General features: G+C 39.7%; 1 protein-coding gene and 1 long non-coding RNA gene across 4 annotated transcripts in view; one reads left to right on the top strand and one right to left on the bottom strand.

Moving 5' to 3' along the window:
* MITF (melanocyte inducing transcription factor) overlaps positions 1-21,454 on the top strand; it is a 183,423-nt gene that overhangs the window by 66,443 nt on the left and 95,526 nt on the right. The window lies entirely within an intron of this gene.
* Positions 8,456-12,082, bottom strand: LOC308664593. The gene is made up of 2 exons (XR_014025694.1): positions 11,183-12,082; positions 8,456-10,531 (listed from the first exon to the last, which is right to left on the bottom strand). It is a non-coding gene; the product is annotated as an uncharacterized lncRNA (long non-coding RNA).

Genomic DNA, 21,454 nt, shown 5'->3' with positions numbered 1-21,454 from the left:
CATTCTCACTCTGGAAATGTGTCATTCTTGCAGACAGACTTTTTTAAAAAATAAAATAAAATAAAATAAAGTTTTTAATGAATAGCCTGTCTAATAAATCTCACGTTTGGAAAAAATAAAGCAAAGTTTTATTGTTGAATATTATAGATAGTATAGTTTTGCGAATTAATTTTTAAATTGCATAGTATTGAGTCAAAGTCTGGATGACCTAACTGTGAGAGTTTTAAAGGAATGGAATTCTGCTTCCCAATTCCAGAAAGAAACATTGGTTTGATTTTGTTAAAAATAAAAACGAATACTATATTGATATTTAAGTTGGTTCTTTTAGCATTAGGAAGACATATCTATATCCTACCTCACAATTGAGGTGATCATTGGACTCAGGAAAGAATCAGTGGAACACAATTAAAAATAAATCTGAATTGCTTTGACAATCTTATTTTGGCCTGTCATATTTGAATGAAAAGTTCCTGAAGACCACTACCCATAACTGTAGTAGCCAATCTTATGTCTATGTCAGTCTTTGACTTTAGTCACTTCCTGATAGCTTTTTCCCCACAGCATATATCACTGAGTTGGCTTTCTTATGGTCCTCCATATAGTTTCACAACAATTGTTAAAGGTAATACTGCTTGATGACTGAAAATAAAAATGGAGTAGGAATGTGTAAGATAGGAGTAGGCAGGTCTCTTAGCCTTTATCGGACTCCCTACTCTGTACTGAAATAAATAAATGGGAAACAAAGCATATCTTACAAAGCAAAGCATTACAATCTGGCCTCTTTTTTATTTATAAGAATCTTTGGCCATTTTTAGAGAACAAAAACAGTGTATAAGCGCAGTCAAGTGCTTTGTCCAGCAGTTTATGTTTTCAAAAAAGAATAAACATAAAAGTAAAGTGGAATATCAGAAAACAACCTCAATTTTTTGAAGTGATGATTCTAATGATTACTGGAGTAGGAAGTTATGAATTGAGAAAAATGAAATAAAATGTGGAAAGTTTGTGATTGGCTATATCAGTGATGACAAACCTTTTAGAGACCGAGTGCTCAAACTGCAACCCCAAACCCACTTATGTATCATTGGGTGCCAGGTGGGCATGGCCCATTGGGCGAGTGTGGCCCATTGGGTGGGCATGGCTGCGGTGGTAACGGCAGACTAAAAAGTTCAATCAATCAATTCCAACTTTGCGAGATCTTTTTTTCCCCCGGAAGAAGTTGAAATTGATTGATTGATTGAACCTTTTTTTTTTTGCACACGGCGGCGGAGGCCTAAAACGAAAAGGTTTTATAAAACCCAGCTGAAGGCCTAGGACTGGGACGACGGCACGCGTGCCCACAGAGAGGGCTCTGCGTGCCACCACGGAGCTATATCCTTTGTGGTGGCCATTTTGTGAATGAACTTTCGTTTACATCATCTTGTGAAATTAGCTATAGCAGGCTCCCATTGTAAATGTTGCCAGGGTCCAAAATTTATAAGTACCCAAATCCTATAAGGGAACAAACAAATAATAAAGAAAAACAGATATTCATTTTCTGACAAGCTTTGTCCTTCTCATGTCTTTGATGTACCAGTCCAGCTAACAACATGAATAGAACTTTTATTTTTTTTGTTAAACTTTAATTTTTTCGTCCAAGGGAGTGAGACTAATTTTGGAAGACAGCTTCCTAAACCATTTGACAGGCTTGTTTTCATAATATTTTGAAATGTCATTTAGAATTTATTTACACTTCAAAATACAGTGGTGCCTTTTTATAGTGCTTCTTAATGGAACAGGGCATGAACTAAACAAGGGGGGAATTTAGAAACTGGTGTGAATTGCTTTTATGTGTTAGATTTGTCATGAAAGTTTTTATAAATTAGAGAGTTTTCTGCAACTTCTTTGCCTTTTTAGAAATGAATCATTGGAGTTTATATTCAGATCTTTTGACCCCAGATAAGAGACAAAATTTCATTTAATCTAAACCCCTCTGCTCAGCAGAATGTAGGTGCAACCTTCATGGCGTGAGACCATGCAGCTTGTATCTAAATACCTCTAACAAAGCAGAGCCAATCGCAGTGGAGAGAATCTGTTTCCAAGATGAGCGCAGGTCTCTCGCAATTCACACTCATTTTTTCTAGCCCAGCCATATGACACAACAGAATTAAAGTATTGCTTACCTGATTTACAACATACTTGAACTTCATGACCATTTTACTCACCCACATTGCACATCTTTCTGTAGTTTTATTCTCCCTTCAGTTCTCTGCTTTGCATAGGTTACTCTATCTCTTGTCCTTTTGTCCCCAAAGTTATTACAGACTCATCCTCACAAACCATGGCACAAACACACCCCTTGGGAGGCTGCTTTTGTTTCATCCCCAGTTCATAGCTAAGGCATAGCTTGATGTTATTTTTAGCTGTTGCAGTTCTAAAGGCATGTTTTGTCTGTCTCTGTTGGGAACAACAATTTTTTGCCAGGGATGTACTCTGGCTTGTTTTACTAACAATATGGTTAATGTCATGGTCAGGATTGATATCTGCCAAACTCCTACTGGCCATTTTAAGCTGTTGAGAACTTGGCCCTTCCACGATCACTTATATCTGGGCTGCAAGAGAGACTGGACATCTGGCTTGCACAGAAACGTCTGGCTGCCTGGCGCTTTCCAAATTACCTGTCAGGTCTTATGTGGCCTCCTTAGCTTCATGAGTTTATCGCTTTTTCAAAGAGTATGAGACCCATTTTACAAAACAGGACTAATACTCTTTTGGGAGAGCACAAGTTCTTTCCCATAGAGCAGGGCTTTTCAACCTTTTCACCCATTGTACCACTTTTAGGACATGGCAATATCCGAGTACCACCAGTCGCCTAACAAGGTGTCAAAAACTTGATGACCCAAAAAAAAGGAAAAAAGTGATAAAGTATGAAGTCATCAAGTTTTTCACACCTTGCTAGGCGAATATTTTAGGATATTGCCATATCCTTACAATAGTTCGCTTAGTGACTGTTGTAAGCGCCAGGATCAGTGCCAGGCTCCAGCTGATCAGCGATTCTGCAGGGCTTAGCAGAAGCGCCAGGATCAGCTGGAGCCCATTGCTGATCCTGGCACTTCTGCTGAACCCTGACAGCCCGGCAGTTCCAGCTGTCTCTCACTCAGGCTTGTGCCATGCTGCCGCCACGTCAGCTCATTCCCCTCCCCCACTACCACTTCTCTAGGATGGTCACGTACCACCTGCCAGGTGCCAATGTACCACCGGTGGTACGCATGCCACTGGTTAAAAAGCCCTGCCATAGAGGATGTTGGTTGAAACCAAAGAAGAGAGACAAGATCTGCCAACTCTGTGTTGCTGATGCTGTTTCCTCAAGTTTTCTGCTGTTTCTGCCAATAAGGGTTTAATGTGGGGTCCTTGGTACTGTCTGAGCTTGATTGTTTTGTTGCAAACATTTCATTACCCAACTAGGTAATGCCACCAATGCTAGAAGGGAGTAGGGTTTTCTCTCTGTTATATAAAAGTAGCTTGCCCTGTCTGTTGATGGGAGTGTTTTGGATAGTTCTGTTTAATGCTCAGACTTTCTGGAACTTGTGAACTTATTAGTTAAGAGGGAGGCAGAAGCATAATTTTCTTACCCATTGACCATGTCCAACTTGCTGTATGCCATCACACTATCATCACTGCCATTCTGTTGAAGGTGGAGTGCACTTGTTATCAATCTTCGTTTTCTGCTTCACCCTGTGCCAGTTTTTTCTCTGCCACTTGGAATCATGAAAGGTTGGAGATATGGAGTAGGGTGACAGTGGCAAGGAGCTTTCCTGACATGCCAATCTGCTGTTTCAAGAGGGTTCTCCCCAGCTTTCCTCTGGGTCCCTCTGCACTTCCAATCTGTCAATTATTCAAACTGGACACGGGGTAAGAACTTTTCAAAAGACAGCTGGACTCGAGTTTCAGAAATAGCCTGATTGACTGTCCCTCTGCCCCAACTCCCTATAACTCGAGCAGTTTGACAGATGCTAAACCTTCTTTGTATGCACCCATACACACCAAGAAAGCCCTATAAGTTAAGGAGAGCAATTAATGAATTTTCCCACTGGAGGGAAGATGACCTTCTCCGTGGGAGAAGAAACAAGGCCAGGGGAAACTACCAATGGCTTTCATGAACTTGTCTTGCACCATTTGCAAGCCTCAATGCTGAGACAGAATAGGGCTTTGTACTCAGATGTGGTCAGATTTCTATTACTAGAACTATGATCATAACCTGAAACCGTTTGAACCTTGCTCTATATGATGCTCTCAAATGCTTGTGACTGTATCATAATATAGATCAGATAAATGTTCTCATTGTATATTTTGTTTCAATAACGTGGAAACCCAATTTGAAACCATTTATAATACAGTGATAAAATATATGAAATGCATGTATATTAAATTAAATAGGACTGGAAGACTATTTTTCCCAGTGAAGTGAATACAAAATATTATACTACAATACCACATTTCACATGCCAGCGATCTGGTTGCTATATTTTGGGCCCAGTTGTGGTTTCCACCAATTGTCTTAAAGGCAGTCTATGTAGAATCCTTTGAAAAATTCAAGCTTGTGGTATGAATCACCAAGACTTCCTGATGTTGGGCAGAAATGATCTGACCACAACGTACTGTAACATCATCTGCATTCAGAACCCATCTCATCAGACTCCGAATTGAGTTTGGATTGAGATTACCTAGCTGAGGCCCATGATCATCACAGAAGCCATGAAATCCTAAGACAATTTTGGCTTCACCTTCAAGGCATGGTGATTAAAGTCCCCAGTATCCCAAAATATGGTGGATTCCCAATACTAGCCTGGCAGTGGAGTGTATACATTGCAGGAAAACTGGACACCAGCAGCAATAACTTTATAGCCCAATTGTATAGACATTTATACTAGATTATTCTCCTTAGGAGTGCTACTGGTCATTACTAAGGTCTCATGAATGATTACAATACCCTTTCTTCTCTGGCCTTGATATCATGGCTGCTGCATGTTATTGGGCTAGAAGATAGAACCTGTATCAATGTGTGGATCCCTCTTCTCCTGTAATGGTCTATTCAGCAGTAGTGTCCTGGCACACATTTCTCAGCCCATCCCTTTCTCAAGTGTAATCTTTGTGCTAGAACTGATTTTTCCCCCTCTACAAAATATCCATATTGGAAGAAAAATGGGATGGAGCAGATCAGTTTAGCTTATTTGATAAAACCATCTACTAGTGATATATAATTATTCATCAGTTGAGAAAAATCTAGTTTGTAATGACTGCCTGGAATTCCAAAAATGGAAAGATTGACAACTATGTGGATCAGAATACATGGTTGATGAATCCCATTAGGGCTACAGCATTGCATAACAAGCATGTCCTCTCAATGTAAATATATTACTGTATTTTAAAAATATATGGGAGCAATTTTTGCCCCCTCTTCATTTTGAGATACATTTTATCTGGCTGCATTTGGCTGTTGACTGATCTGATCTGTTTTTAGAAACGAGCCATTTCCACACTTATTCTATACAGATAATATGAGTAAGAAACAGAGTAGATAATGAATCAGCTTCAGATAATAGTTTGCGCTTAGATTAAATGTCTATTTTTCAGGAAAGAGAAACAGCACAATTTCATCAAGTGTTTTTGATTTCCCTTAATTAAAGCAGACTTCCTCCTCCCCCCAAAATGTTTGCATAGTGTTATGTTATGTATTTTATCCTACAACAGATATCAGCACATTGTCCATCTTAGTTGATCTTGAAAAAGATAAGCAGGATGAATACTGTATTAGTAATTGAATGGGAGACTAGGAGTACAGACTAGAATAATACTATTTTTTTAATCCTGAAAAAAGAAATCCAAGAAGAAACCAATGGCAATTGCTATTTCAATGAAAACTACCTGCCCCCCTTGACATTTCCTGTATATATTTTTTTAACAAATGAGAATCTCAAAAGCTTTTTTATTGTTGTAATTTTCTCTGTTGTATACATTCCATTTCTTTGGGTATGATCCACAGTTTATCCATTTCATATTCTGTTTTGAGGAGGTATACCTCCTCCCAGGAAAAGCCATATTTGTCATGATTCAAAAATGCAAGTCACATTAATGATGTTATGTACTTTTGCTTACATGGCACAAAATGTTTGGGTTTTGCTTTATTATAACTGTGGGCCAATTTCAGGCTTGATGGATTCTGCTTTATTTATTCATTACATTTGCCTTGTTCTGCTTCCTAAGCATTAAAGACAGTTTACTTCAATAAAACAAAAACAAAACAAAATATGAATTAGGGCAGTAAAATCTGTGCTATTTAAATTGTATCATTAATAGCAACATCAGTTAACTCACAGTTAAAAACTTGGTGGAAGGGATATGTTTTCACCAGTTTCCTAAATCCTGGAAAGTAGGGAGTGGAGGCCCAGCCATACCAGTGTGCCTGGCTGAGGAATTTTGGGAGTTGAAGTCCACAAGTCATAAAAGGGCCAAGTTTGAAGACCCCTGCTATATAGAGAGTACTATATAGGAATGGGGAACTGTGGACTTCAACTCCCAGAATTCCTGAGCCAGCAAAAGGCCATAGTTGCCCAACCCTGATATAGGGTAACCTTTGGTTTTGTGCTAGTTCCTAAAGTTCACCAATTATGGTCAGATAGGATAAAACAGAGATGGGGTGGAGGTAGAACAGGCAGTAAATTTGTATCTTATAGCTAACTATGGCCCCTGTGGTTGCCATGTTGAAATTTCAGCAGATATTTTGTAAAAGCACCAGGGTCATTAAAAAAAATATCATAGCAATGGATGCCCCGCCATTCTGGCAGTGGTAGGACTCATGTAGGACTTCCAGGGCATGAGGTTGCCCAAGGCCAAGTGCTCCCCACATCATATATGATCTTCTCAAAGGCTTCTTTAGACAGCTTCAGTGGGACACTGATTTCCCCATGTGTGCAAAACCACTTTGCCCTCCTTGATGACCCCTGTAGAAATGTTAAAAGCCCATGCATGCTTTGAAGCCGCCATAGGAGCCTTATTTTTTAAAATGGCAGCTTTAGCTATTTCAGAAGAGGTGCTTTATTTTATTTTTTGCTGTTAAGCAACTTTTATAAAGGTTTGGCTAGCCCAGGGGTAGGAAACCTTGGCTCTTTTATGACTCGTGGACTTCAACTCCCAGAATTCCATTTAACACCATTTAACACCCTTTCTTTAGCACCTTCATTCACGCCTGTTTAATGACCCGTCTCCTTTTCTCTTTTGCTTATGGCTCAGATTTTCCCATTTTCTTTTCTTTGTCCTTCCCTCACCTTAAGAAAGAGTAAGTTAGAGCTGGATTTTCAAAGTGGGAATTCATTTTAAAAATTGTGTCCTCCCTCCCTCCCTCTCATCCATCCATCCTCACTGCATATACCATTGTTAAGTTTACAAGTTTATATTTGAAGTATAATATTTGGAAGGCTTTAAGTCTTCCAACCTTCCAACCCAACCTTTTTGGGTCCATGGACTGGTGGCAGTGGCGGTGGCTTTGGCAATTTTGGCGGTGGGAGGAAACAGTTTTGTGCACACAACCTAAATCCTGCCATTGCGCAAATGAAGCTTCATGTGCTCACCTTCATGGCCTGGGGGTTGGGGACCACTGGTTTAAGTGACAGTGGCCTGCTATATATTAAATGATTATATGATCTGTCTTTCTATTTTCCATTTTAAAGTTCTTCAAAATAGTTTATTTGATGTAGGAAAAGAATACTGCAGGAGCAGTATTACAACCATTTGCTTTCTAGGTTCTAGATTTGTTACTGGAAAGGTAATTTCTGTGGGATAGTTCTGGAAGTTCACTGGCATTCTTGGGAAGCATTTATCTTATAGGCTGATGTTTTTATCACTTTGCAGATAATTACCATAACAGGATTCTCAGAGTACATTTATTTGAAAAATGTTGCAATAGATGAGTCCTTTTTATGTTTGGGAGATAAAAAATTCAGTCATGGTTTTCAATGTTTTTTATTCTTGTACTCTGATTTTATTAGGAGATCCAGATCAAGAGCCACCAGGTCTGGTCTGCAAAACCAGATCACATCAAAGAGGGTGTGGTTTTTTTGCTATTTTTGCTATATTTTTTTCAAGTTGTTGGATCTAATATTTGCAAACCAGATCTGGTATACGCACTGGCATAAAGTACAAGGAGTTCTTCTAAGTACTGTGTCTCTTCTTCATTTCAGTTGTGATTAAAAGCTTGAACGGTCTCGTGACCAAAAATAAACGTTTTTCTCCAAGCCATTATATGGAAATAAAATATTCTGTCTGCTTTGTTGAAATACAGGGATTGAAATAATTTTGTGATTTCACAATGCTCAGCTGAAACAGTTAATTGAAACAGGTTATATGGATACATTTTCATCTCATGACTTTGTGCTTTATGTTAGAATGTAATTTTTACATGATTTAATTTGAGAGAGAGAGAGAGAGAGAGAGAGAGAGAGAGAGAGAAAGAAAGAAAGAAAGAAAGAAAGAAAGAAAGAAAGAAAGAAAGAAAGAAAGAAAGAAAGAAAGAAAGAAAGAAAGAAAAGAAAGAAAGAGAAGGAACCTAGCTAAATCAAAATGACTACATGGGTATATAGATAATGTTTAAGATTGCTTTTTTTCCTTTTTATGTATAGCAGCTTGTATTACTCATCTACTTTAATTTTGCAGAAGTTCTCCAATGTAGTAGCAAAGATTAGGAAGTGGATAGTAGGAATAAAAGCAGACAGCTTTTGGAGGCTGGTAATTAGCAGGAACTTTCCGTGCAGTGCTGGAACTGGACTACTGTATTTCACAGAACAATAAGAACAGACTTGAATGGTGGCTTATTGGATTCAGAATTATAGAATGGGTAAGCTAGAGAAGTTTAATCTGAAATTGCAGGTGCTTCTTTACAATTCCTACATGTTCCATTCTTTGTGGGGCCTTCTATTTTGTGTGGATAGGAGAAAATGCTTCAAGAATTGCAGTTGATAAAGGCCAATAATGTACTAAAGAGGTGCTTAAGTAAATTGGTAAACTGTGGTTACAACATCATTTGCTTTCAGTTATTTTATTGCAGCTTCGCTGTTTTGTTTCAGGAAGTTCAACTAAATATTAAGAGGGTTTTTCTTCTGGCAAGATTAGATTATGGATATTTTCTTTTTATAACAAAATAATGTATCTAGTGTAACTAGTCTGGGTTAAAATGTAATTAATTCCAATTTTATCATGATGGATTAACATGGCTACTTCCAATACAGGTAGTCCTCAACTTACAACACTTCATTTAGTGACCTTCTCATAGCCTGTCCAAATCTGCTCCAGAAATTTCTACCACATTAGGGGTGATCTTTCATTGATGGTACAAATTGGGAACGACTGCATATGGAAGTGAGGGAGTCCATTTTTCCAACAGTGACCATTTTGCTGATGAATGCATACAACTGAGTAAAAGCCATTATTATTTTTCCTGGCAGGATAACTCAAAAATTCTATTTTTAAAAAAGTTTTTATGTAGAAAAATAGAAGCTATCATTAGGAAATTCACATCTGGATAGTGCGGATGGATGTCTGTTCTATTATTATTTAATTTACAGTAATTCTTAAATCCATTATTGTTCATCAACTATGCAATACTGTTAATATAGTATCCATCAGTAACCATCGTCCTATTTCTTAAAGATTTATTTGAAAGCCAATGAACATTTTGAAACCCTATTTTTCTTAAGATTTCTTGGCTTGTCTTCTTTTTTTTCCTGGAAGCTCATTCCATTAGAATAATCTGGGAATGGCTAGAAGATTTCTATTTTACTAAGTATTTTTAATCAGTTGGGGAAACTGGCATTCTATGTACTACTTCTTCAACGCCCAGGAGGTCTTACCCTCTGGATGAATACACAGCTGTCTTCCCCTGTTATTGAAAAATAGGAGAAGTTATTACTCCTAGAAAGGTTTAGATGTTCCATTTTGAGGCAGCCATATAGCACTGATTCAGAATTTCTGAACCTGAGGTAAATCTTACTGTTTCTTGAAGACATCAATAAAGTTCACATTAAAATAATAATAATAATAATAATAATAATAATAATAATAATAATAATAATAATAATAATAATAATAATAATAATAATAATAATAATTTTATTTATATACCGCCCTTCTCCCGAAGGACTCAGGGCGGTGAACAGGGCAAATATAAAAAATACAAAAATACAAAAGTTAAAAGAAAATTAAACATATGCCCGACTAAAAACAGTAAATACAAATATTAAAAATGACCATGAAACCCAACCCATCCCCCATCAGGCCAGGCCGGCTTGTTCAAATAAGAATGTCTTCAGATCGCGACGGAAGGAGCGAAGGTCGGGCGGCATCCGGAGCTCAACCGGTAGCCGATTCCATAGCTCCTGGGCGCCCACAGAGAAGGACCTCCCCCTGGGGGCCACCAATCGACATTCTCTGATCGGTGGCACCCTGAGGAGGCCCTCTCTGTGGGAACGCACAGGACGGAGGGAAATGAAACTGTGACATGAGCCTTTTAGAAAAAGAAAGATAAAAAATGCCATTTTTACATAGTCCCACTTACTTTTACTTTTATTTCATCAAAAAAGTTTTCCCCCTGTTGGTTAGTAGCAGCTTAAGGATTTCTACATCTTTTTGTCTTCCTTTGCCTTTCAGAAGAGGAATCAGTAAAAGAAAGCTTTGGCATTTCTTAGAAGGGTCATACCAGCGTACAACTGATGACAGTTGTACAATTGTACAAATGAAATTCCCTATCACATCGACCTCATGCTTTTTAAAAAGTATTTTTCAGAAAGCATCACACACTTTTGTTGGAGATGGGTGATGGTAGTTATCATAATTCAAATGCTTGGTAATCGGCATGCATTTATGATGTTTTAGTATCCTGGTTCATATGATCACCTTTTGCGAACTTCTGACAAGCAAAGTCATTGGACAAGCCAGATTCACTTAACAACCATGTTACTAACTTAACAGTTGCAGTGATTCACTTAACTGTGGCAAGAAAGTTTTTCAATAAGGCAAAACTCACTTAACAATGATCTTGCTTAGCAACGGAAATCTTGGGCTCAATTGTTGTAATAAGTTGAGGAATACCTGTAATGGATCCATCTGACATACATTTCCTCAGTTCCTTGTATGGTAGTAGTAAATCATAAATTACCCCAAAGCTGTTTTTCAGCTTCTTGCAAGGCACAGCTGTTTCCCTCCAGCCCTTCAGTGATGTATTTTCTTTGCTTCTGATCTGCAGTGACTTGTTTTCTTCAACTGAAGGCTTGGAGCCTGTGACTTTTGTAATGCAAAATGTATTCTTTATTTATTGCTAGTGGTTGTCATTCTTGCCACTGGGTTGTACAGATAGTCCTGGACTTACAACAGTTCATTCAGTGACTGAAGTTACAATGGAACTGAAAAAATGACTTATGACCATTTTTCGCACTTACGGTCTTTGCGGCATTCCCATGGTCATATGATCAAAATTCAGATGCTTGGCAACTGGTTCATATCTATGATGTTTGCAGTGTCCCGAGGTCATGTGATCCCCTTTTGCAACTTTCTTACAAGCAACGTCAGTGGGGGAAAGCCTGGTTCACTTATAACAACTGTGTTACCAACTTAACAACTTCACTGTTTCACTTAACAAATGTGTCAAAAAAGATCGTCAAATGGGGCAAAATTCACTTAACAAATGTTTCACTTAGCAACAGAAATTTGTGGACATAAGTTGAGGACTGTCTGTATCTTTTGTTTGAATCATTTTCTTTATGGAGAGTCGCTTCCCTGATCTCATCAGATGAAGTAGGACCGCTGGCTGTTCCAATCCTCTAACCCAGGGGGTCTCCAAACTTGGCTATTTTAAGACTTGTGAACTTGTGGCTGAGGAATTCTGGGAGTTGAAGTCCACAAGTCTTAAATTGCCTGGTTTGGAGACCCCTGCTCTAAACTTTTGTTCAAGCAACACTTAAAGCAGGGGTTTTAAAACTTGGTGCTTTTATGACTTGTGGACTTCAACTCCCAGAATTCCTCAGCCAGCATGCCTTTGTTTGAACTCCTTTGTTTGAACTCTGTTGCTAAATTTCAAATCACTCATTCATAAAGTATGTATTTTAATTCTATTGTTATGAAGTATGATTTTGAACTTTTCATGTGTTATATGAGGAAAAAAATCCATGACTAGATGAGCAAACCTTATGAGATATATATATATATATATATATATATATATATATATATATATATATATATATATATATATATATATATATATATATATATATATATATATGCAAATTATTCAAATTGCTAATAAAGAATTTTGGGAGGCTGAATTTTGGGGCAAATCTTTATTTCCTGTTTTCAGCCTATCTTGAAGGCCATCGAACAGGCTGTAGTCACACCGGACAGTTCATATATTTGTGTAAATTACTAACAAAGAATTAAGGCCTAGCAAGGTAATCTAAATAGTTAACATTTGAAACATATCTTCCCTTGCAGAAAGCTAACAGAGCGAGAGAGACCTTGTGGCTCAAGAGGCAAATAACACTGCCTAATATGCAATCAGCCCAGGTTCGAATCTCAGAAGGGTATAGCTGACTGATGAAGACTAAAGAGTCAGAAATGCATCTCAGTTTCCCTTTAATTCTTTGTTAGTAATTTACACAAATATATGAACTGTCTGGTGTGACTACAGCCTGTTCGATGGTCTTCAAGATAGGCTGAAAACAGGAAATAAAGATTTGCCCCATGTTTGGGGCCTAGCAAGGTAATCTAAATAGTTAACATTTGAAATATATATATATGCACCATGCACCACCTGCCCCACCACATACATCGGACAGACCAACAGAAGAATAAGTGCACGCATTGAAGAGCACAAAAACTCACTCAGAAAAGGAGAACAAACTTCATCCCTGGTCCAACACTTTGAAGCCACGGGACATGAAATTGATTTTAAAAAAACCAAAACTATCGCCAAAATTGAACATTTTAACAACAGAATAATCAGAGAAGCCATTGAGATAGAAAAACGCCCCCACAGCATAAACAAACGAGATGATACCTCTCGCCTACCAACCATTTGGAAACCCGCCTTGATTGACAGACGAGTCCCAACCACCAAGAATGATAGACCCAAAGTCATGATAACACCACATGACATCACCACCACACAACCATTCAAAAAGCAAATCCGAACCCACAATGATAACAAGGCACAACCACAAAACAGAAACCTAACTACAGCTGCAACATCAGCCACTTTAAACCCCTCCAAACCACACAATAAGCAAACTGACACCCACTATAAAAACATGGCACCACCACAAACACGAAGCCGAACAAAAGCAGCACAACTCACCAGCTCAGGTCTAAGGCTGGCAGCTGAGACCAGCCCATCCACTCAAAACACACCCCCACCCAATCAGAACACACCCACCATTCAAAACACACTCCCACCCAATCAGAACACACTTACTCCCCCACCCAATCAGAGCACACCTCCACTCACAGAACACACCCCCTCTGGCAGTTTAAAAAAGAGGAACAAACAGCCACATGCTTCTCCCAGAAGAAGGAAGCAGAAGCCACCAGCCTGATGATGACGGATGGGATTCCGTCGAAACGTCGCCCCTACACCTTTAGTTCTACGCGGGGAAAAACCCGAATAACCAAAGATCCACATATATATATATATATATATATATATTCGTAGATTTTCACGGGTATAGGTATGTAGGTCCTGGTGTATTCAGGTCTTTTCCCATGTAGGATTGAGGGTATCTTGGTGATGTTTCAATGAGATCCCACTCGTCATCTTCGCTCGCACAAGCACGAAACCAAAGACACCAGCCTGAAGATGATGAGTGGGACCGTGTCGAAACGTCGCCAAGACACCCTCAATTCTACATGGGAAAAGACCCGAATACGCCAGGACATACATACATACATACATACATACATACATACATACATACATACATACATATATATATATATATATATATATATATATATATATATATATACACACAAACACATATACACATATATACACAAACATACACACACACACACACAGAGAGATAGATAGATAGATAGATAGATAGATAGATAGATAGATAGATAGATAGATAGATAGATAGATAGATAGATAGATAGATAGTTGTAAGTATTTTAATGTCACAGGCCCATATAACAACTCATTGACAATGGCATGTTATAGTTCCCATATGGCATGACCTTCAAATGTGATTGACTTCAAATTGCCTTCACTTATTCTATTAGCACTGACTTAACCAACAGAAGAGAATATTTGTAGCTCATACTTGAACTATGGTGTCCTTAGTGCTCTCTGAGCTTGGTTGTTTTTTGCAGACATTTTATTACCCAATGAGATAACATCTTCAGTGGTAGAAGGGAATAAGGTTTTCTCTCTGTTTACATATGTAACTTGCCCTATCAGTTTTGATGGTGGAGTTATTTTCTTCTTGGTAATTCCTTGATTAGGCTGTTGTTTACTGTTAGCATGTTTGTCTGAAGTTGGTAGTTTCTTGATTGGGGTATTATTTACTGCTTGATTATTGGTCTGGAATTAATCCTGGTGATAATCCCTGTTTAACTGGGTACTGATTGTTGGCAAGGAAGTGTTTTGTTCTTTTTGTTTCCTTTTTAACTTTTTGATTGTTTCTTTTAAATGGCATAAACATTTATAGCACTTAGTGATATTATGGTAATATAGATTATAATTATAATAAAATATTTAATGAGATAATTTTACACTAAAATATAGTAAATAGTTATATAATATTTTATAATGAAGTATAAACAACATCAAGGAACTACCAGTTCAGATAAACAAACAGTAAACAAGGATTTACCAAGAAGAAAATGCCACTCCCGCCAACACTGATAGGACAAGCCATGAATATAGGGAGAAAACCCCACTCCTCTTCGAGCACTGAAAATGTTACCTAGTAGGGTAATGAAACATTTACAAGAAAACAACCAAGCTTGGTTAACATTTAACCCTTTTCAGCTTTCCTTATCTTCTGTGAACATGAGCTGCTGTCCTATAAAGATTTAGATAAGAAATTGACTATCCAAACATTACTGCTCTGTTACAAGCTCCTGGATCAAGGAAATGGATTAGCAGTGTTAGCTGTTAGCACTTCCAATGTCGTGATCTCCTTGAATGAGTGATACAATTGCTCAGGTGTCTCAAGAGGGTGGTCAGCATTCTCTGATTTCTCTTCATCCACATTGAAGTATCAAGTTTTCCTTCTTGAGATCTCATCCAAGAGTGAAGCAATGATATGAAAGCGGAGGGCATGATTAACACTTACATAAAGAAAAAACTGTCTAAAAGCTTGCTTAAATTCTTCACTGGAATTTGCAATTTACTTTATCCAGCAGGCATAGTCAATCTTCGTACGTGCCAAATAGTTTCTGTAAATTGCCACATTCCTTTGCTTTGGGTGCTTTGGGAGAAGTTGATGGAAGCTGAAGGCCAAAATGTTTGTTTTTTGTCAATAACTTGATTAGTTTGATGGTTTCAGTTTAAAGGAAAAATACCACATCACAACTAGTCTTGTTCTAAAAGGGCAATAAATTAGAAATTGCAGAAATTGTAGAAAGAGGCCATCTGAGCGGATAGATGAAATTTTTCACTTTCCCAGTTATCCTAGGAGAGCAACAAGTTGAATGGTAACAAATAAAGTAACAAATAAAAGAAACTGCAGCTTAGAATTCCAGAAGATGGTTAGGTTACACAGCCGACAATAAAATACGTTTGTAACAAATGTCTTCTAAGGAAATCTTAGTTTCAAGTAAGCATGATTTAAATAGAAATTAATATCTTTTTTCCCCATTGATGTAGTATCCAAATGATTCCAGCTGTTTGACCTGCGGTTAGTACTTGCTCAGACACAACACCTTAAAAATAAATAGAACCACCAGCCAAATGCTAATTAAATATTGAATTAAAATATTACCTTATATTTTTTTTAAAATATATAGTTTAGTTGATAAATGCAGGTATCCATGAAGCCTTTCCCAGAAATGTTGGAACACTGCCAATATATGACCAGAAAACTAAAGAACAACAACTCTGACTGGCTGCTAAATAAAATTACTGTACATTTCAACTGACCATTCTGTAGAAGTTATTTTCTGCAAAAGCAGAGCTGACAATTATGGCAAAGACCAAGGAACCAATGATTAGACTGATTCCTTGGAACCTCTCTGGATAAGGAGAGGAAGTGAGATCACCCACATGTGCTCCACATAGTTGCTTCTTGCAAAGAGACCACAGGATAATGATTTTCCATGGATTTAAGCAATGGGAGATAGGATCAGCCATCTTGGTTGAAACTATGGTGAAGCTTTTGAAAAACCTCACTTTCTAATCATGTTATTATTAACCATCTTAAATTTATTAGAGACCTTTGAAAAAACAAGTTTGAAAAGTCTTCATCAGGTGAGCTAAAGAATCTGAAATAAACAGCAAAGAACTAATTCATTATTTTGATATAATAAATATATAAATGAACTACATGTCCAGATAAATTTGGAATACTAATTTTTATGATAAGATTTTAGAGTTAATTATAAACTATAAACTAACTATTCTCATGGTAAACAAATTTATTTTAGCTGTTCCGGCTATTGCAAGTTATAATAAAAGATAAGTTATTATGACTTATCTTTTGTCTTTTGACTGCCATCCCTCCAAAATGTTTGGAATTTGAGAAAAGAAAGGAAAAAACACCATTGATGCCATTACATCATAATTATTCCATTCTGTTGTGTGTTGTTGTGTTCTCCTGTGAAAACATTTAAGTTATTTTTTTTACATCTGAGAACTTAAAGCTATCATCCAGAGGTAAGATGTTATGAAAGGTCAGGATTTCTTTTTCACCTTTTGAGAAGAAAAATGCCTTTGGGCTTCTTTGGGTTTGGACAAAAATCAATATAATCTGTAGTTCATCCCTAATAGCAGTCAGGCAATGTATAAGTTGTAAAAATAAGGAGCAAGGCAGTTGTGTTTGTCCTAATAAGGTGCTTTGTGCCCTGAAGGAAATGTGATTCTTCTCCTCATCCAAGGGAAGCAAGGTGGTTCTTTATATTGAATATTCTGCATGCATATTTTCTCTCCGTTATGGCAAGTCACCATTTAGAAGAGACTCTAAAGCAACAAGTAATAACATGGATTTGCCTTTGAATATGACCAGCTGTTCCTTTAGGGGTGAAGATAATGTTGTTAATTTGCCTCCATTTGATCAAGCTCTTTTTACTGACTAAAAATACTTTAGCTGTTAAACTTTATTGCTCTTGTCTATTTTTAGCTATATAATTATGAGAAAGGGCCCATGAACAAGGCACAGTGATGCTTTCCCTTTATTCTTTTTGCCAAAAAATTCAGGTATGCATGTTGACGTTTACCACTTGGCAGATTTGCGTAGTAACCAATGCAAAATTGGCCATGACTTTGGCAAAGCTAAAGGAGCAATCTTTATATAAGAGGGAACAATTTCTCCAGTGTTTGCTACAAAACCCCTTTTCATCATTGCCATATGCGAATTGTTCCAACTAGGCCTCTCATTTAATAGAAAGAGAGAGAGAGGAAGAATGATAGATAAAAAGATAAAACAGTCTATGTAGAGTGTTGGCAAGACAAGCAAATATTTTGTTGAAATCCACAATGTTATGTTTCAAATCTGTTTACAACTGAAATGACCAAAATATTTCACAATGATAAATGATTTAGCTGAGGGAACCTTTTGCAATTCACTTAACCACAATGCAGAACGATTGCACTTCCATTGTGAATCACATGGACTAAATGATTGCCATTTCTGTGACCCCTGTGGGGAGGCAGAAGTGGTGGAAAACTGTAACTGAGTTTAGACCAGTGTTTCTCAACTGTGGCAACTTTGATTGGGTTCTCCCTAAAGTTGACTGAAAGATGGGTGGCTACATAAATGTAACAAATAATCTTTAAGATGTAAGGACTTCAATTCCCAGAAATTTGGGGAATTGTAGGCGTTTTTAAGTCCACACATTTTAAAGTTGCCAAGATTGAACATTAAAGGTAACATGATCATGGTGCTGCTGTGAGAACTCCAAACAATGTAGGGTAGCCATGCACCCTACTTTATAAAGTTTACTTTTCTGTTGGAAGACATCCTTTCAAGTCATATCAAAGTCAAAAGCAAAGAATCATAATAAAAGAGAGTAGAGACCAACAACTTTACATCCTGAGATGTGCTAAATATTATTCAATGTATCGTAATTAACAGGAAGTGGGTTTTAGCAAACATTGACTGATCTTTGATGAACATAGAATAATAGAGATGGAAAGGACAAACACCTGCTCGAGCAGGAGACCCTATACCTACCATCCCTGGGGGGATCATCTGAGTTAGCTCGGGAGTTCATGGCTTCCATGATGGCCATGGACCTGATGCAGGTTATTCAGGGAGGGGTCACACGCTCGATCTGGTTTTTCTATCCGGACGGTGGTTAGATGATCTCGGGGGGGGTTCCCCAACTATTACACCCCTGTCATGGACCGATCATCATCTCCTGCGGTTGGTCTTCCGTTTTGCCACTCCCCGTCGTGGGGTTGCTGAGCCAATAAGATGGTTCTGTCCTAGGCGCCTGATGGACCCTGAGCGGTTCCAGACGGCGCTTGGGCCCCCACCTGCCTCCTTTGCTCACAGCTCGGTCGATGCCCTAGTGGAAGCCTGGGAAAGGGCAGCCACAGAGGCACTTGACCAAGTTGTACCCATGCGGCCCTTGACCCGGCGCAGATCCCAATGGGCTCCATGGTTCTCCATGGAGCTCCGGGAGATGAAGCGTCAGAGACGGGGCCTAGAGAGCTGTTGGAGATCCAGCCGATCCGAATCCGACCGGTTACGACTAAGGTCGTTTACGAGAACGTATCTCGCGGCGATGAGGGTGGCAAGGTCTAACCATTTCGCCACCCTCATCGCGTCCGCAGATAATCGCCCGGCCGCCCTGTTTAGAGTAACTCGCTCTCTCCTTGATCGGGAGGTGAGGGAGGACCCCTTGCAGGGTCGAGCCGAGGAGTTTAGTCGATTTCTGTCGGACAAAATCGCTCGGATCCGGACCGGTCTGGACTCCGACTGGGCAGAGTCTGACGATGAGGATACGGGCAGCCTTGTCGATTTAATCTGGGAAGAGTTCGACCCTGTGACTCCTGAAGAAGTGGACAAGATCATGGGGAAGCTGAGCTCCACCACGTGTTTGTTGGACCCGTGTCCCTCCTGGCTGACTTATGCGGCCCGGGATGGGACATGAGGCTGGCTCCAGGCAGTGATTACTGCCTCTTTGAGTGAGGGTAGCTTTCCCGCTGCCTTGAAGGAGGCGGTGGTGAGACCCCTCCTCAAGAAGCCTGCCTTGGACCCAGCAATATTAAACAACTTTCGTCCGGTCTCCAACCTTCGCTTTCTGGCGAAGGTTGTTGAGAGCGTGGTGGCGCAACAGCTCCCTTTGTTCTTGGATGAAGCTGATTATCTAGACCCGTACCAATCGGGTTTCAGGCCTGGGTACAGCACGGAGACAGCATTGGTCGCGCTGGTGAATGATCTCTGGCGGGCTCGGGACAGGGGCTGCTCCTCTGTCCTAGTCCTTTTAGACCTCTCAGCGGCTTTTGATACCATCGACCATGGTATCCTGCTGCGACGTCTCAGGGGGTTAGGAGTGGGAGGCACAGTTCTGCAGTGGTTCTCCTCCTACCTTCTGGGACGCTCGCAGTCGGTGTTGGCAGGGGGGCAGAGATCGACCTTGAGACCTCTCATTTGTGGAGTTCCTCAGGGATCGGTTCTCTCGCCTCTCATGTTCAACATCTACATGAAGCCGCTGGGTGAGATCATTCGTGGTTTTAGAGTTGGGTATCATCAATATGCTGATGATACCCAGCTTTTTATTTCAACCCCAAACCACCCCAGTGATGCCCTCGACGTGATGTCCCGCTGCCTGGAGGCGGTCCGGGTCTGGATGGGGAGGAACAGGCTTCGACTCAACCCTGACAAGACTGAGTGGCTGTTCATGCCGGCATCCCGGGAAATTCCGATTATCCCATCTCTGGCCATGGGGGGTGAGTTATTACCCCCTGTAGATAGGGCGCGCAACTTGGGGGTCCTTCTAGATTCACAGCTCTCTTTAGAAGAGCATATTGGAGCTGTGACTAGGGGGGCCTTTGCCCAGGTTCGCCTGGTGCGCCAGTTGCGACCCTATCTAGACCGGGATGCCTTGCGTACAGTCACTCATGCGCTCGTGACCTCGTCTAGACTACTGTAATGCTCTCTACATGGGGCTGCCCTTGAAGTCCACTCGGAGACTTCAACTGGTGCAGAATGCAGCCGCGCGAGTTGTGCTGGGGTTTTCCCGATACTCCCATGTTACACCTTTGCTCCGCGAGCTGCATTGGCTGCCGGTTGCTCTCCGGGTGAGGTTCAAGGTGTTAGTGATGACTTACAAAGCCCTACATGGCATGGGTCCGGATTACCTACGGCAACACCTGCGGCCGGCATCAACTTCCCTCCGTCCAGTGCGCTCCCACAGAGAGGGCCTCCTCAGGGTGCCTCCGATCAAAGAATGTCGATTGGTGGCCCCCAGGGGGAGAGCGTTCTCTGTGGGCGCGCCAGACCTATGGAACCGCTTGCCGGTTGAGCTCCGGACGGCCCCCGACCTTCGCTCCTTCCGGCGCGATCTCAAAACCTTCCTTTTTGAACAAGCTGGCCTGGTCTGATGGGATGGGGTTGGGTTTTATAAATCGGTTTTAACTTTTAAATGTGTACTAACTTATTACGGGCATTGTTGTTTAATTACTTTTTAATTTTTGTATCCTGTTTTTATTATGTATTGCCCTGTTCACCGCCCTGAGTCCTTCGGGAGAAGGGCGGTATACAAATTAAATTAAATTAAATTTAAAAATTAAAATTTCAGATAAATGGTTGTGCGGTCTCTTTGAAAGCCTCCAGTGCACTCACAACCTCTGGAGGCAAACTTTTCCATTGGTTGATTGTTCTCACCATTAAGAAATTTCTCCTTAGTCCCACATTGCTTCTCCCCTTGGTTAGTTTACATCCATTGTTTCTTCTCTTACCTTTTGGTGCTTTAGAAAAAAAATGACCCTCTTGTCTTTGTAGTCGCCCCTCAAATATTGGAACATTACTATCATGTCTCCCCTAAGTCTTACTTTTCATTAGACTAGACCAGGGGTCGGCAACCTCGGCTCTTTTATGACTCGTGGACTTCAACTCCCAGAATTCCTGAGCCAGCTATGCTGGCTCAGGAATTCTGGGAATTGAAGTCCACGAGTCATAAAAGAGCCGAGGTTGCCGACCCCTGGACTAGACCTACTCAATTCCTGTAACCGTTCTTTGTATGTTTTAGCCTCGTACGAAGATTG

Source organism: Vipera berus (assembly GCF_964194415.1).
Source record: "Vipera berus genome assembly, chromosome: 2".
NCBI lineage: Eukaryota > Metazoa > Chordata > Lepidosauria > Squamata > Viperidae > Vipera > Vipera berus.
Note: the sequence above shows the minus strand (reverse complement) of the source record. Positions and strands in the feature narration are given on the sequence as shown.